The following is an 18744-nucleotide window of genomic DNA, read 5'->3' on the forward strand; positions in this document are numbered from 1 at the left end:
ATTAGTGAAATAGAATGGCCATTGCAAGAGGGGGGCTTGTGGGATGTTTTTATCCACGCATCCAAGCCCTACCTCAAAACTGTGCAGTACTGACATGGAAAACATCATGATGGCCAGAGCTTCCCAGAAAATGCACAGGGAAATGCATGAAGAATAGGCTGCCACTCATTTTTGCCGATGTTATGGGCACAGAAGGACACTGCCTAAAACCACCAGTGGACTACCCACACAGTAGTCTGAAACCATTGGGAATGGCAATGCTGATTGCCAAAAGCAAACCCATAACTGTTGGGAATTCATTTTCTTAAATCCCAAAAAGGGGTGCAGTACCAGTACTCACCACTATCAAAAAGCCGGCGTTTTAAAACAACACCAGATTTTACTTTTTTGTGTAAAACTGAATAAATGAACCCAAGGCAAGCCAAAGAAAGACTTACTGAGAGGTGGATACAATGTAAAGTTATTTCTGAAGTGACTTGAAGGTTTATAACAAGACTGGCTGAGCTGTGGATTTCAGCAGTTTAAGTAAATTTGGACTGAAAGACACTAAAAATCTAAATGTTTAAAAGAAATGAGTGACCTACTTTTGAGTGTCACATAGGTTGCAATTGTTTAAATGTCATAGTTTTAAACTTAGAATCAGCATTCTAGCTGCATATGTAAAAATGTTTAGTTTTATTTGAATGCAGAAAACTGGGGAACAGAAATGACATGTAGCTAAAAACTGGCTTAAAGAGATTCCAATTTTGCCTGGCAACTACCCCCCATCAGGAGTGAAACTTGAGTCACAGCTGTGTTCCCAGGCCTATCTGCCTTTTGCTGGCCACACTAAGGATATGCCATCTCTCTGATAATTGAATTAAGGGGAGCCCCCACAGAATACTGGAGCTCTGAACAATGCAACCCCCTTCACCCAGGCAGATGGTTTATTGCAGATGTCGTAAAACAGCTTCCTCCTGGAAGGACAGGGGAGGGGCACTGCCTGTGAGAGCAAGCTGGCTTGGCAGAACTGGAAAAACCAGAAATTCAACCTTGTGCTGGGGGGAAACCACACCCCTTTGGGGCCAGAACATAACTCTAAAAAGATGAATAACTCATAGTACGGACTTGTGAAAATTATTTAAATGACACCATAATTATTGTGATTTTTCTGCCCACATTTTAAGACGTGTTAGGACCCGGTGGTATGTTCAGGGGGGTTTTAGCGGAAAAGAGGATATTACTCAAAATATGTGCATGTGAAAAATCTGACACTTCATCAACTAATGTCCATACTCCTTGCGCACATGTGTGTAAATTCGGGTTAATGTCCGAAATTGCAAACCAGTTAAAAAGTGCAAAATATTGCCATTTCTGAATGCAAGCTCTCAGGAAGAGCAGATTTTGACAGGGTATACCTCCTGTGATATGTGAAGGGTGCATGTAATTTTAAACAAATGTGTACCTGTGCAAATATGTTTTTTGAGCAAATATAAATTGTGTGTAAAGTTGACAGGGGTGGGTTCTCTGTATCATAAACAGACCTCATCATGATGACACTTCATTTCATTCCCCCAATCAAGTGGAAGCGGATGAAGTGGCCAATGACAAGTGGAGAGGGGTAGGGGCTAGTGATGCTGCATACACACCCATTTTAAAAACAGATAAAAGCAGACAGACAGGACAGATAGGGACCTTCAAATCCATTTGCTGCGGGACGCTCTGCCGGGAAAATCCATACTTTACCTCCATCAATCTCTAGAGAAAGCTGTGCAGAAAGATCCAGACTTTAAATCCATCAATCTCCAGAATCCAGAGAGAGAGCAGAGACCTGACCAGAGTCCAGTCTAAAACCTGACTAGATCCGTGGCGAGGCCCATTCTAATTCAAGAATATAGTGTGAGTACCTAGTAGAACTGTGCAGAACCAATCTCTTAGTTAAAATAATATAATTCAATTCTATTTTAATCTAAGTAGAACTGCCTCCTAACTGTCACCTGTCATTTGTAAAGCTGTCACCTGTCATTTTCTAGTTGCAAGCTGCACTTGTCTTTTTGAACTTTAAAATTTCAAATCTGAAAAATGACCTTTATTTAATCGCTCATATCTCCGTGACCGTTTGTGCTAGAGACTTGCAGTAACTTTCCTCTGAAAGCTCGGAATCGTGGCTTTTCTAGGAACCTAGAACCGCATTCCTACCCGCTATAGTTTTGCCGCAATCGTGAAAAACGCACTCGCGAATTTACCGCGATTTGCAAATTTCTCAACGTGTGAAAACAGCAGTGTTCTTGCTTTCAGTTGCCAAAAATTCGTTTAACCTGCTAGTTACTCCTAGATCCTTGCTAAAGCGAGCCTGGACTAATATTAACTTGATACCACTCACCCTGAACCTCTAGAGGGAATTAAAAGCATTTTAGCATATTTCTCACTTCATTGCCAGCACATATAAAAGCATTTTGGGCCTGTGTTTCCAACTTCTGTAGTCTAAGCTTGCTGGGGTGAACTGAATTACATTTGATTGCATTTCTGAGAACTGTGTGCTTTCCTTCCATTTCCTTGCATTGCATAAAGGGGGGAGGGGATTGCCAGAGAAAAGTGATTACATTGTTTTGTTGAAATCATATTGAGTATTTTCTGTATTGCATTTTCATTCAACATTACATCCATCTGAACTTATATAAAGCATTCTCTACCACCTTCTTCTTCTGTTCCTATTCACAAGTGTGCTAGTGCCAGATTCTCCGTTGTTAATCTTTATCATATCAGATTAAGTGTGATATCCAATTATTAATTTATTATAAAGCGTGATATACTATATATTGTTTAAGTTATCAAATAAACCTTTAAACTTGCAAAACAGAACTACTTCTTGGCTCAGTGGGGTCAGGGGGATTCCGAGAGAGGGGTGTTATATAGGGGTAGTCATCCAGAACGCATGAACTGGACATAAAGATATACAATAAGGGTTTCCATTCAGTATCCCAGACTAGGCATTGACTTAGCTGTAGTGTTGAATTGAATCCTCTTACAGCACGCGGCTGGTGCACAGTGTGTGCGTGCGAATCTCTGCGCCAGCCGGGTGCGCTAAAATCCATTTCTCGCACAGGGTATTCATGGATTTTAGCTACCAAAACCAGCCGTGGCGCACAGTGGCGCAGCGACCCCGCAGCAGCGCCAGTTACGCCCCCAAGAACGCCCCTCGCGCAGGGAAAGGCCATCAAAATCCCCAATCCAGCGCAAAGGGCTGCGCTAACCCTGTACCAGCACGGCAAGCGGGGAACCTGTATTACTGGGGTTCGCGGGAAGTTTCACACGCGATTGGCCCTGTGCGAGTGGGGTACGTGTATTACTGGGGTTCGCAGGAAGTTTCACACGCGATTTGAGCAGGGTACGTGTATTTCGGGGGTGCGCGAGGAGTCCTACACGTGAATTGGCAGTGTGGGTCCTCCCAGGTGTTCCCTCTACACCCTCCACGGCCCCTGCAGGCAGCCCACACCACAGGGGACTACCCTGCACTCCTGGTCATGTCCCGCAGGCAGCCCATCCACCATGGGCATGACCCCCAGCCAAGCCACGTCAGCTTGCACTACTGATCACCAACTCATGTCCCCCAGCACCCCTCCCCCCAGCAGTGCAGGGCACCTGCCAGCAGGCCCCCACTCATGTCCCACTCATGTCCCCCTGGACCCTCACCCCCCAGCAGTGCGGGGCACCTGCCAGCAGGCCCCCACTCATGTGCCCCTGCACCCCCACCCCCCAGCAGTGCAGGGCACCTGCCAGCAGGCCCCCACTCATGTCCCCCTGCACCCCCACCCCCCAGCAGTGCAGGGCACCTGCCAGCAGGCCCCACTCATGTCCCACTCTTGTCCCCCTGCCCCTACGTCATGACAATCCTCAATCATGGCCCTTATGGCCAGCCTCCCCAGCCCAAAGACCCAACCAAGTATTGCATCCATCCACATAGAAAAGGCAATTACATGATACAACCCCAAAGGCAAGTATGTTACTGAACACATGTCCGTCACACACACACAATGGGTGCAAGTGAATGTGAAAACCCAAATCATGACATGCATGAAACCAATGAGATAATACCACACATCGAAGTATGAAGAAAAACATTTATTAAACACAACATGAATGTAATTAAAAGAAAACACACAACAATGGGAATAATTTAAGGCATGTCCGTAAAAGAATAAAAAACAAGAAATCGTAATCCAAAGAAATCCAAAAGAAATGGTGTCCAAAGTGAAAAGGGAAAAAAGAAAGTGAAACCCATTGCTCTATGGTGAAAATAAAAAAAATGAGAATAATCCAATGGTGAACTATGTACAAATGAACAATCCAGGGTCCATGAGCCCAACTGATGAAATGAAACCTACCAAAAATACTACCTAATAAAAAACTATATACAAAAACGTGGTGCATTGTCCAAGTGCAACCAAAATAAAAAAGAAAAGGAAAGGAAACCTAACACTATCTAACTATATACAATGGCGGCGGGCAAGTCCTGCGGCTCACTCTGTGGTGTCCCAGGCCAGGGCGTCATCGAACTCCATGTCGATGTCCCGGAGGCGGGCCTCTGCCCTGGCCCCGAGGTCTCGCAGGGAGGCACTCATGGCCTGTTCCAACTCCCTGTGAGTCGCCTCGAGGCACTCTGCCCGCCTCAACGCCCGACGCATGTAGAACTCCGCCCTGACCATGGTGAGCCGCGCCTCTTCCGCCTGCCGCCGCTCCGCATCTATGCGCTGGCCCAACCGCAGCCACACGGAAGACACATCCATTCCAGGGTCCTCCTGCCCTCTGGCCGATGCCTGCCCCCCTGATGTCGATGGCTCCGAGCCATCATTGCTCCCACCTAGAGCCTGTTCCTGCTGCTGCTGCTGTCCATGTGCCCTGTCTGATGATGCCTGCAAATCCTCCATCAGCTGGTCTCCAGTTGTGGTGTCCACCCCTGTTGGACCGCCGACTCCCGACTGTGGCAGGGATGGGATCACCACCAAGTTGGCTGTGTTGGTCAGGCCAGGTCCACAGGGGGCCCTGGTGGAACCTGGGCCGGAAGACGGCAGGGAGAACAACTGGCGCATAGTCTCCACAGATGAGGAGAGGTCCGCCAGAGTATGCATCACATGTAGGAACCCACCAACCAGGGCCCCTCCCAACAGTGCCACATCGCAACGCTGCTCTTCGTGCCCAGGAAGAACGCACGTCATCACGAATGTCACGCGTGCACAACGTGACACCTATCAGGACGGAGCCCATACATTCATGGGACCCCTTGTCCGCAGGTAGTGGAGAGGCAGATGACATGGCACTCTCCCCTACCTGTGGACGGGCCTGGGACGAGGCCTCCCTGCTGGTGCATGGTGGTGCAGTCACAGGGTCAAGTACAGGGACATGCACAGGCCCCTCCGCGTTGACCTGTGCTGCCTCCTGACCCTGGCCCTGGACTGCACCACTTGCACCAGTGGTACTACCCCCACCAGGCCCCATGTGCGGCTCAGTAGCAGGCTCCTCCTCCTCTGTGGAGACCACCAACCTGGATGTCTCCGTACCGTCTTCCGCCATTGCAAGCCCCTGTGGGGGCTCACCCGGCCCTTCCGCCACAGCCGTAGTGGCAGACGCGGCACCAGCCCCCTCGCTCCCGGATGATGGCAAGTCCTGGGAGGGTGGCTGGGCCTTGCATCGCCGCCCAGTGGAGGCATCCCCGTTGCTTGGCTCCACAGCGCTGTCTCCGCCCTCTTCTTCACTTGGCGCTGTGTAGAGGGAGACATAGAACACAAGCATCAGGGTACAGTACAATATTCCCCTAGACAGGAAGCAATAACACATGAGTGGCAGTGTCTAACGTCACTTCCATCCTGTCCCTCCACAACACATGGGTGAATACACGCAACACACATGCATGAACAGGCATGGCGCCTGCAATCAACATCAGCATCCATGTACAAGTGCCTCTATTAATCAAAATGTTGCCTTCAAACTCACATGCATCCTGGCTCACACTGATCCCATGCACACACATCACCGGAGGGTCATGCATCATGCCTTGTACACCACAGACACAGTGGATAGACACAGTGCATACAATGGTGACCGCACTGCATGAGTGAATCTACACATCATCACGGACATGTGTCATGAATCCATGGGGTATCGAAGTCACAGACACACTTCTTTTTTTTTTTTTTTTTATTTATTTTTATTGGTTATATTACAAACCTTTAAAAAAAAAAAAGAAAAGAAAACCAAGCTAAAATTTATACATTCATCTCAAATCAATACAAGGCCTCCTCCCTTCATCTATTTCCCATAACATAGTCTCGGGTGCAGACCTCACGACATCCCAGCGATCAAGTCCACGGAGATATCGTGTAGACGATCTTTTATAACACGAAGGAAAGAAACCAAAGCATATAACAACACTCTGTTTGACCCATCAAACAGAGCTCTCCACCAGTCATCACGAGTGAGGCACTGAAAATTCATTGTTACTGGGCTGAAGATGTTAACTCTCTCAGTCTCAAACTCGGGGCACATTATGATTAGATGTTTAAGTGTTTCCTTTGTGGAGGAACAGAATCGACACACAAGGTCCGAGTCCGGAGATTGAGACCAATAGCAAAGACGTTCTTTAGTTGTCATAGCATTCAGCCTAAACTGAAGGTAGGCGGCCCGAGCCCACTGGTCCGGGAAGCAAGCTAAGTATGGAGGTACATATCCGTATGCTCTTGCCTCGGCCGGCACTTCACGCATGGACTTAGAATTAGCTCTTTTGTCACAAGTCTGGATCCAGTCATTTCTCCAAAGCTTTAGTTTCTCGGCATCTGGATTTTCAAGCAGCGATTGCATCGTAATATCGTACGAGCTAAGCACATCATAGCATATCTTGTTCCATTGAAATGCAATTGTAGGTGCTTTGGCGAACTGTAGGCTGTGTAAAATCTTCATCTGAGGCAATACGGTGTTAGAGTTTACTTTCCTAAAAATGCTTAGAAGATTCCAAGCGACTCTTGCTTGCATGGATATGTAGCCAAGTTCGTATCTAATACAAACAGTGGAGGTGCCTTTAGGGAGATGGAGAACCCTGGTCCAGAAGATGTTTTCTAAAGAATTCCACACTTCAAACCCACAACCAAAGGCGTTTTCGCCAGCATAAATCAGAGACGCTACCACCTTCTACTGAAAGAAGGTTAACGTCGGTCTTAGAGTAAATTTCCCAAATTTTTTGTTGATTATGACTGCTTGGCACGCCAATTGACGGCATTTTTTCTTGACTGAGTTCACCCAGGGAGCGTCATTTCTGCTGGCACTTAGTTGCATTCCTAAGTAACTGGTGTTAAAGACACGTCCAATGGGTTCTTTGTTCACGTACCATTTGAATTTCTGCCGGTTCGAATTGGATCCTTGCAGTCTTTCAAGGACCATTATTTCGCATTTCCCTCTATTGATAACCAACCCGTTATCTATTAGGTATTTTTCCACGGCATTTAGTTTGCACTGTAGACTTATGGGAGTTGAGTCTATCAGAATGATATCGTCTGCATAGACTAAATAGTCCACATGGGAGTCATGGAGTTTTGGCGGGAAAGTGCGTAGGCCACTATATACGTCCTTGATATCGGATATGTACAAGTTAAATATAGTTGCCGCGAGCAGGCAACCTTGTTTGACACCTCGGGAGGTGTCGATGGGTACAGATAGATTACCCTTTTGATCTAGGCAGACTCTAATGGTCGTGTTCGTATGTAGTTCATGAATGGCGGCCAGCAGACTTGCAGGGCAATTCCATTTGGTCAATTTAGATCAAAGTAATTCTCTGTTAATACTGTCGAACGCCTGAGACAAGTCCACCAAGGCGAGATAAATCTTGGAATTAGATCGCAAAGCTTCCATTTTCAATAAGTTTAGTATTAAAAGGTTAATGCCGCAACCCAAGCCTTTGACGAATCCAGTTTGTCTAGTGTCCATCTGATTGCACTTTGTTAACCACTCCGTCAGTTTTGTTGGAGGAGAGTGGCATAGACCTTGCCCAATACATCGAGTAGTGCAATTGGTCTATAATTCTTGGGATTACGACGATCGCCTTTTTTGAAGATAGGTATGATCACTGCTGATTTCCAAGACAAAGGGGTCTTGCAGTTGTTGACAATTCTTTTGAACAGTAACTCACAAAAGGTAGTCCATAATTCAGGTTGGAGTTTAAGCGTAAAGTTCGTTAAGCCATCAGGTCCGGGGGCTCTTGAGTTGTGCAGGTTCCTAATGACTCTCAATATATCCTCATAATCAAAAACCAAGTCCCAATGTGGCAGCGCTGGAGGACTCCAGTCAACAACCTCATTGTTGTTACAAAAAAGGTTGGCATAAAAGGATACCCACTCGGACTCAGAGACCAGGTTTGCCTGGAGAGCATGTTGAGGAGCAAAGTTGTCGTTTATCAATCTCCAGTATTCAACAGCATTAGAGCTCTTAATTTTTGATAGCATCAGCTCCGCGTCATTCTGCAGCATAATAGCTTTATGGGACTTGAGCCACTTCTTGTAGCTTTGTTTGAAATTTCTTACAAGCCCATATCCAACAGTAGGTGTTTGTTTGTGGGCCGATCTTATCTGCCAACGTAAGAGGCGTTTCCGTTGTTGCACCTCAAGATCAAATTTGTGCTTTGGAAAGAAAAGACTGTTGCCCATGTGATTCTTGCGTTCTTGGTATTGGGTTAGGAGATGGCTGTACTCCGTGAGTTCAGAAGTCTGAAGACCTCTCAAGATATTGCCTGTCTCAGTATGATCTAGGTTTAGGCGAATCCTACCGACTCCTGTTCTAGTTGGAAAGGCCCAGCGATCTTGAGGCCTTTTGTCAATTGCCGCAAATGTCAATACCACCATGTCATGATCACTATGCTGCATTGTTTGGACAGACAGGCTGGTCGTTCTCATATGAATCCCACTGGATACAATGATGTAATCCAAGGTTGAACTTAGGTCGCCTCGTCTCCATGTGTGGGCAGCAGGAATGTCGCCTAACGTTTGGCCGTTCAGCATCATCAAGTCACGTAACTCCATTTCCAGAGACCATTGGGTTGCCAAATGTGATTCTAAGTTGTTGGAAGTCTTCTTGTGACCTGATGTGTCCTGATGATCAAAACAGTCGATATTGAGATCTCCACAGACTATCAGGTCAATTGGGGGGCAGGCTTCCAACTGCTCGTCCAAAGACTTGGTGACTTCGTCTATGAAGTTTATGGCTCCACTGGCCGCATGGTTCCAGTAAAGGTTAAAGATGCAGATGTTGGTTGTTGCGCCAGCAGCCATGCTTCCCACCCCGACCGTGGTCACTTGAATATATGGAGAAATGTCAATTGAGTTCAGGATCCGAACACCTGAATTAATCCTGACGGCTACCAGAATGCCTGACATCGGTCTCCCCCTAGTCTGTTTGAGGGCTGGTGTATAGGCAATTTCGAAACCTTCCAAAATGGGTTTTTCACATAGCCATGTCTCCTGTAGACAAATAAGGTCCAGATGACAAAGCCGTAAAACATTATGCCGATTCATTATCAAGTCATCAGCAGAGTCGATACGTTCTAAAAGTACTTGGTGGTGAGAAGGCTCATTCGTCCAATGTTTGCTCTTAAGGGGTTCATTTGTTGTTTGCTTTTTCAGTGATAGATTTCTTTGCGCAACCCCAATGGCCTTAGGTTGCAGCGACTTAGGCAGAATACCCCTGGAGTTAGAGCCTAATGAGTCGTTCTTGGCGACTACCGAAGATGGCAGGTTGATACAAGCGGCAGAGGGAGCTTGTGCCTCTGGATCTTCCGTCTTGAATTGGCCGTTGTTAAATAGGTCACACTCTTGCGACGTTTCTCCTCTAGCGTCATGAAGGATTTCGACCAGATGTCCGTGTCATCTGTGGAAATAGTAGATGGCCCAATTATCTCGCATAGGGATACAAATCTGGTAGACTTCGAGGCTGGCACTTGTGGATGAGTGGAATTATGGCCAGTCGGATTTGATCCAGTGTCAAGCTGGTTAATCATTTGAGGACAGGCTGCACTCAAAGGATCGGCTGTATTGCCAGTCTGCTTGGATACATCAAGTGGGCTAGCCGGTAGAGTGTCAAGCTCAGCAGCCCCCTCCACGTCCTCGGCTACTGCATCTTCATATACAGACATGTTTAGCAAGTCCTCAGATGTGTCACATAAGTTGATTGTTGGTTCAGCGGCCGTATCCAGGTCGCTAGAAGCAGCATTTAACAGAGGTTCCGGTGCATCCTTTATCCCTTTTAAAATTGTTTTATTAACAGTTACATTCACCGTTTTTATGTTACGCAGAAATTTCCTGGAATCATTACCTCGGTTCCTTTTTTTCATTGGCAGGTTTTTTGATTTTTTGGCTTTGTTGCCTTAACAGATTCCAGCTTTCGGACCTGTAATGGGGCCACTCGTGGGATGCTTGAAAATGTCGAAGACTGCAGCAGCAGCGTTATTTCCATGTTTTTGTACAGCATTGCACACCTCTTTAGTGGGATCAGGAACAAGATTTTGATTAGAAGAGGCAGCCAATTGGGGGTCCTGAAGAACCAAATTCGCTGCAGCTTGAGTTTCCACAATAATGGCCTGAAAATTGGTCGATAAGGGTGGAATTGGATCAATGGCAGAGGGGGCAAACTCAGCCGTTTGCGGACCTAAAGGGCATGGAGCCGGCAACAACGAGTATTGATCCTGACCAACTTCTACAGTCACTTTTTCATTACAGGCCAACTTATCTAGACTTCTCTTCGATTCAATAGCAGTGGCCTCTGCAATCTGGGCACACTTCTGAGACACACACACATGTGCACCATATATGTACATGACAGCAGTACCCATCCCTCACACCCCCACCATGTGCAAGAACAGACACTGGCATGCTTTCATGTGTGCATTTGCCATACAGCTCCCCATGTAACATTGGAACTCATGCACCAACCATGTCCTTTGCACATTACTGGTCTCACATGCATGACCATGATGTCCCTGCACACACACATCCATACATGGCCCATGTCACACATACAGGCAAGTATCAGACTACCAGCACACTGCAACATGCCCTGTCTCGCACACCAATGCTTGGCCACTTACCGCTCAACTCCAGACGGGTCTTCCTCTGAAGGATCTGGGCGTGGAGCGCTGGGCATACGTGTTCCAGGACCCTCATCTGGATGTCACTCATGCTGACCCGGCCCCCCTCTGCGAGGCACCGGGCCTTGTGGAGGGTCCTGGACCTGAAGTCCTCCCAGCGCTTCTTGACGTGCTTGATATCGCGGGTTGCCACCCCCTCCACGTTGATGGCAACCACTACGTCGTCCCAGATCCTCTCCCGTCCTTCCTTGTTGGCACGTGATGTTCCGAAGAGGGCATCATAATGCCCCAGGACCTGCTCCACCAGGACACCAACTTCCTTCACACTGAAGCTGGTGGCCCTCTGCCTCTCTGGCTGGGGGTCGCCAGTGGTCTCAGATGGTGTTTGCCCCAACATGGCGACCCCCGAGGCAGGAGTGGGTGGGCAACTGGGTCCTGGGGCTGGAATGTGGAGCGATGGTATCCCAGTCGGGAGTCTTCTGTTCCAGCTGGGGTGGACACAGCAACTGGAACCCTGGCTGACATGCAGGCACCAAATAGCAGGGCACGTGGGCAGCAGGCAGTCAGGCAGCAGCAGATGGCAGGTGGGAGCGTGCTCGGGGCTATGGGGGGCAGGAAAATGGCCTTCAGGGCAGGAGCGTGGTCTTCCGTGTGTGTACGCATGGCCAGCTTGATACGGAGTGAATTGGCACGTGAAAAAAGTGCACGTCAGTGTGAAATTCGAGGAAAGGCACTTAGCGCGTAAGCGCGTCAGCACACGTACGCAATTTCATTGGACCAAAGGCCCTTAGCGCGTAAGAGCGTCTGTGATGTTATCGTTCAAGGGCATTGCCCTGGCAAGGGTTGAAGATCCCACGTTGCTTTCCATTGCTCTGTACGTGCTTTTCGTGGGGTGCGGGCGTGTGTTTTCCAGCCGTTGGGGTTCACACGCTATTACTTCACAGCCGGTGGGTGTTGGCTACGCGTTCTTCTACACACAAGGCATAGGTGAGTGGTAACCCACTCGCACAGGGCCAATTGCGTGTGAAACTTCCCGCAAACCCCAGTAATACACGTACCCCACTCGCACAGGGCCATGTCGAGTGTAAAACTTCCCGCGAACCTCAGTAATACATGTACCCCACTCGCGCAGGGCCCTTTTGCGTGTAAAACTTCCCACGAACCCCAGTAATACATGTACCCCACTCGCGCAGGGCCCTTTTGCGTGTAAAACTTCCCACGAACCCCAGTAATACACCTACCCCACTCGCACAGGGCCCTTTCGCGTGTAAAACTTCCAACGAACCCCAGGAATACACGTACCCCACTCGCACAGGGCCAATAGCATGTGAAACTACTCGCGAACCCCAGTAATACACAAATCCCACTCGCACAGGGCCCTTTCGTGTGTAAAACTTCCCGCGAACCCCAGGAATACACATACCCCACTCGCACAGGGCCAATCGCATGTGAAACTACCCGTGAACTCCTGTAATACACGTACCCCACTCGCACAGGGCCCTTTTGCGTGTAAAACTTCCCGCGAACCCCAGGAATACACGTACTCCACTCGCACAGGGCCAATCGCGTGTGAAACTACCCGCGAACCCCAGTAATACACGTACCCCACTCGCACAGGGCCCTTTCGCGTGTAAAACTTCACGCGAACCCCAGTAATACACGTACCCCACTCGCACAGGGCCTTTTCGATTGTAAAACTTCCCGCGAACCCCAGTTATACACGTACCCCACTCAGTATATACATGCTTTTTATTTGTGCACACTTTTGTAATGCACAGGGACGCTACCGCCTGCCTTCGTGTGGCTGACGTGTTTAGGCCTGTGCGTGTCTTTGCCCGTGCGCGGGTTTGCCCTATTTGATTCCATGAATACGTGTGGTTCGCGTGCGTGTGGGCATTCCATGTACTTCCCAGCAGTACTTCCCCAGTTACGCCTTCTTTTTCACGCGTTATTCCCCATTCCACGTGTTACGCCCCCTGTTCCGCCTACTTTTGTTGTGTGCGCTGCACTATGTGCGCTTTCGCTGTGCGCTTAGCGCACGCTGTTTGGAGACGTGTGCGCCAGCATGCGCCATGCACGGATTTGGCGCACAACCAGTGGGAAAGTAGCGCAGCGCCTTCCTTGAATCGCATGCGTGCGCTCGCTTTCTCACGCTTGCGCCTCCTTGTGCCTGCTTGCGCTGGGATTTTCGGCGCACGTTTGTTCCATGAATCGGCACCTAAATGTCAAAAATAAGATTACACCTGCAAGGGCACTTTACTAAGGAAATCAATACACACAGAGATATTTTGGCAGATCTGGGAGAAGCCTTAGAGAAAAATGTGTTTATCTCAACTAAAGTGCATAGGCAAAAGACATTTTATTATACCCAAACCATCCTATTTGATTGTACCCAAATTGGTCTCCAGCGACTGTTGAATGCATTCCAAGATTATACTATGAGAAATGATCCTGTAATAAAACAAAAATAATGCATTTTGCACAGGGAAGGACAGAGGTCAAACATAAGTGGTCGTTAGTAAACCATAAACTTGATGTGGTTGATGTTTTTGGGGCTCACCATCATGGCTAGACCACAAAGGATTCCTTTTAACCATACTTAAAAAAGCGATTCAATGAATGGCCCAAACGAACCATATTAATAATAGATTCGGGGCGTTTTCCCTGTTGCCAGCTATTAAAATGTACGAAGGGAAAATCATTCCTTCTCATAGCTATGGCCTGCAATCATACCACCATTTTATTGGACCTGGACCTGTCGCAATCCAACAATGCTCGAATGTAAAGGCATCCTACCCTAGGGATGCTAACACTGTTCAAAATGATACCCTGTTCTTCAATAAATACAAAATACAAATCCAAGGCAGTCAGATTAGCATTTTCCACTCTTGTGGCTGTTACTGGAGGTTATGGCTGTGGACATGAGAAAACAAGAGGTAGAGGATGGGGTCAATGGTAATAACGTGACTACCTTATCTAACTGGTCATAGCTGCAGCTGATCATGTATGTCAGACATGCAGATGCCACTGGACATGCAGTAACTGTCCATAACTGTAGTCGGGCATGTGGGAAGTGAACATATCTGTTATTTTACGGTATGTAGTATTAATAATGAAAATAAATAAAGAAAAACATTTTCAGTGACACCTGAATAACGAAACAAATGTCTACATTTTTAATAAAAGTATATGTGTGGGTGGGGTAAGGGATAAAAAGGGTGGGGGGTTTGGAGGCGGTTAATTAGTTGAGAGAAATGGGGGATTGGGGAGACCGCCCAAATTAAAAAGAAAAAACCAAGAAAAACAAATCGACATGTTTTCGTTATTTACGTGTCACTAAAAATGTATGTCGTTATTTATGGTGTTGTTTTAAACACATGGAACCCTTTCTACATGTAGAAACTGGCGATATCCACAACAGGACATGTGATAACTGGCCAACCATGTAACTATCCATGTAAGAATTAGCCATACCTCTTACATATTATTATGAATAGTGGACAAACCTGTTCAGAGCAGGTGAGACGTGACCATATTTATGGTATGCGGGAATTGAACATGTGTTAATGGAAATATACGCAATGGCCATGAATGTTACAAGTCATGTTGGGAATAACAATGCCTGCGACTGAAAATGTGGGAACTGGCCACACCTGTCACGACACACATGGTAGCTGTTCAGTCATTGGAAAGACGGTAATATCTAGGGATGTCTGAAATTGTGAACTAAATTTCACAAAATGTGTGACAATTTTGCACAATTTAATAACACAATGTGGTAAAAATGTCTACACAATTGCAATGAGCAAAACCTGAGAAATTACAGTCAAATCAGCAGCAGGGGGAACATCTCTAGCAAATGTTTATTTGCAGTCTTTTCCCACCAAAGTGAATTGTAAAAACATGTAAATAGTTCTAAACTATTCGAGTAAGTTTTGGGTTTACTTTGCTGGAACAAAACTGGGATACAGGCCTATATTATGCTGAGGACATAGGACAACAATACACACGTTTGGGGCCATTGTACGGAGACACAGGGAAATCTGCACCATGCAGATCATATCGGAATTAATTGGCTGTTGTTGTAGAATGGGGACCTATTGCTTATTCTGGAGTTTGGCAGACACATGTGTCACGATGGGAGGGTATGCAATGATTCTGCTGTGTATCAATTAAAACACATTGTGGGGATATCCAGCTCAAGCTCTCTTTACAATTACCTTGAAAACCCATCCGTTTTTATCAATGTGTTTTTGCCAGACATTGTTTAAAATGTACCTTTGGCCAAACATATTCCGATGGGTTTTTGAAAACTCTGTAAATTTTTCACCCATGGAACTGGTTCGGTGTATTATATAAAATGTACCATTGATGAATATTGCTTAGGGACTAGCCCCCAAGCCCTTACAAAGTTGCATTTGAATCCTATCCACTTTTGACCAATAGTACATGTAAACACGCGCTCTAAGATGCCCTGTACACCACATGCTGTTCCCAAATCTGCTGCAAAGATGAATTTAAATTCTATCCAATTTAGACCAGGTTACCTGACTTAATGTGTTTCAAAGAATTCTCTCCGCTACACATGTGCGCAACAATTAATAGCTTCAGACCGCTGTTAAGTGTGTCTTTGAATCACGTCCAGATTTGACACACACCACTTGCCCAGTTTGCTCTAACATGCATCATTTCCTACTAGTGTAGCATGAATTCCTTGAGGAGATCCTGCAAGCCCACCATACAGTTGTCTTTGCAATCTATTCAATGTTTATGAATGTTAGTGCGTCTATGTGCAACTAAATGAATAACGCCTTTGTGGAAGAATGACCCACACCCGCTAAAATGTACTATATTATAATTGATTTTCACAAACTTGTCAAAGCAATGTCGGTCAGTTTTGTTACTATGCATGAAGGGAGAACCCATGCAAAGCTTTCTTTGAAACCCAAATAAGTTTAAACAATATCAGCTGTCCTTCCAGTGCTTACATGCACTCTTTGACACTATTTTGACAATGCATTGGGATATAATTCCTAAGTACCGTAATGCTGTATTTACAAGCTATCCATTTTATACCTCGGTTACTGGCCCACAGTGGTTTAAGAGATACCATGGACCATTAATGTTCCCAAATACTCCATGAGATAGAATGATACAAATAAGGCAGTTTACCAAAACGACAATTTGTGCTTTATAGTCTCTCTATATGAATTATGTTTAAATGGATCAGGCGGGCGACCACTTCCCCAAGAACCTGCTTTATTCCTCTTTCGTGTTCTGATTTTAAGATTTACTTAGGACCTTTTACCCAAAACATCTACTAAGTGTCCAGGTGTCGACACATACAGAGTGTCAAAAAGGATAATGCAGGGAAGAAAAGTGCAATGCAGACTATTTGCCAACCTTAACTGGAAAGCCAATGTTGCTTTTGATCCACTCCATTGTGGGTGAATATGTACATATGACTTGTCCAAACTAAATTGCTCAATCTCCAAGATGCGTGCACGCATAATCAGATGTGTGCGGGTGGCAGTAAGGTTGACCTTCGTTTGAACCACTGTAGAGTTGTTACGGAGATTGATCCCCGCACCTCAGCTCTGAGGTCTTCCCTACTTGGAGGCAGCTCGAATTGAGATAGATTCCAATATTGAAGTATTACAAAAGGCCAGGCGTTCTAATGCAATATCTCAATACAAATTAAGGAAGTTAAAATATTTAAGTTTTTTTTAGTTAAGAATTACATATCTGTAAACTATTTCACTGAAGAAGTAAAAAGAGTACTATGCTGGTGACAGATAGTTTAAAAAGGCTTTGATTATCAATGGCAGGATGAAGGGGTGTGCTATTCAATTCTTCCTTTGAAGTTAGGCTATCAATAAAAAATATGCCCCACGATTCTTTATGTTATTGAATTGCAAAGTAAACCTGTAAAATTATGGTTGGAATCCAATGAAAGCAACATTTGTAAAGTCTTTTTAATTGTTCCCCCCCCTCCCGCCCCCCGTGGTACCTTCTGAGATGCTGTTGATAGAGTAAATTTTAACCCTTTGTGTGCTAAATCCCAGATTAGAAGGTCTAAAATATATATCTTAAAATATCGGAGGCAAAAGAAGGAAATACACTATCTTTATTAAAGAGAGAGTTTGAAGAAGGTAGGAACTGGGGTGGTTTTTATAAATAAATTAGCTGAAGAACTAAAACATTTTTTATGAATATTGATTTTAAGGAAGGCATGTTCAGTCCTTTACCACAAAACAAATAAGAGAGACTAAGAAAAAGGCTTGTGTTTTTTTGTGGAAAAGAACAGTGATTTTGGAATATTTTGGTAACGAAAAAGACATTGACATGCCATTTGAAAGTCTTTCCAAGTTTTAATATAATTCCACAATATATGAAGTAATTTCCAAAACGATTTGTAAGCCGCTTCTTACTGTTGTTACTAAGTTGCAATTTAGAAACATATTAGAGGACAGGAGTGTGGCTATTTGCACCTAGAGAAAAAAGTATGTCTTGCCTGTGCTGGAAGAAGAATCGCATTTAGAGTTTAGGAGGCCAATACCGGCATCAAGACCCTTTAAATGATCGAAGAATTTGTTTTCTTTACACACCGGAAGAATTGGAAAATGAAACTTTGTGATATGTTGTTAAAGGAGGACCACCAGTCCTTATGTATGCTTATTTTTTTTGTTGGGAAGCCATAAAGATGACATTGTAATTCAATTGTCATATAGAAGATGTAAATAGAAATATATGTTTGTATATTTTCGGATTTGTGGCATTTTTATGAAAAATTTGCAAAGTTTTGTTTTAAACCAATAACACAAGAAAAAATGCAACTATTACAAATACACGAACAAAATAGCGTTATAGGAACACAGGGCATTCCATCTTACAACCGGTTCTGCTTTACCTACCCTCTTGAGGAGTACACCGGTTGTGTGAATACAGCCCATGCTGTGCAAGGTGTATTTATCTGAAACAGCTTGCTACCTTACGCTGCCGCTGAAACCCCAGCACCATATATCATTTAGCAGAAACGTAGCCAGGAAGCAACACAGCACTGCAAATCAAGGCCCAAGTAACAGATTGCTAACACGTGTCAGAAGCGTAGCCAGGATTGTCTAACAAGTGGGGCATGCATGTAATCTAGTTGGCCCCACCGCAGTGACATTAACATCTGTAAATGCCCGCACAGCACTGCTGAGAGGGTGTTTACAGATTTTGGCTGGGCCTTGCCCACTAAGGTCCGACTCTGTCTTCAACTCTGAGGATTGGGGTTGAAAGCCTGAGATCCAAATGTTCGAGGGAGAAAAGACCCAAGATTATTTTTCCAAAATATCCTTCAGTGTTTTCTCCCCGAACATTTTAGACTTGGTCCCCGTCCCCACCCACACCCTTACTTACCCTGCGGCCGCTGACTCGCAGTGTCCCTGCAACACCTGTTCTTTCACAATCGTGATCAGTAACTGGCGCTGCAGGGTCCTTTCCTTTTTTATTTTGGCTTTTTGGGATGGCTGCAGGGGACACCCCCACAACCCCTTCTCACAATATAGAGAGCAAGGGTGTGGAGGACATCCGCGCAGACTTTAGCAGCACATGGGTGGTTTGGTCGAACATTTTGGCCGTTCGGAATTTTCGAACGG

At 45.7% G+C, this 18744-nt stretch overlaps 1 protein-coding gene across 2 annotated transcripts in view; it reads right to left on the bottom strand.

Annotated features, from left to right (window-relative positions):
- The window catches only part of VWC2 (von Willebrand factor C domain containing 2), a 957617-nt gene that overhangs the window by 288374 nt on the left and 650499 nt on the right, over positions 1 to 18744 (bottom strand). The window lies entirely within an intron of this gene.

This window comes from Ambystoma mexicanum, chromosome 5p (genome assembly GCF_040938575.1).
Source record: "Ambystoma mexicanum isolate Mex_15411 chromosome 5p, UKY_AmexF1_1, whole genome shotgun sequence".
NCBI classification, from domain to species: domain Eukaryota; kingdom Metazoa; phylum Chordata; class Amphibia; order Caudata; family Ambystomatidae; genus Ambystoma; species Ambystoma mexicanum.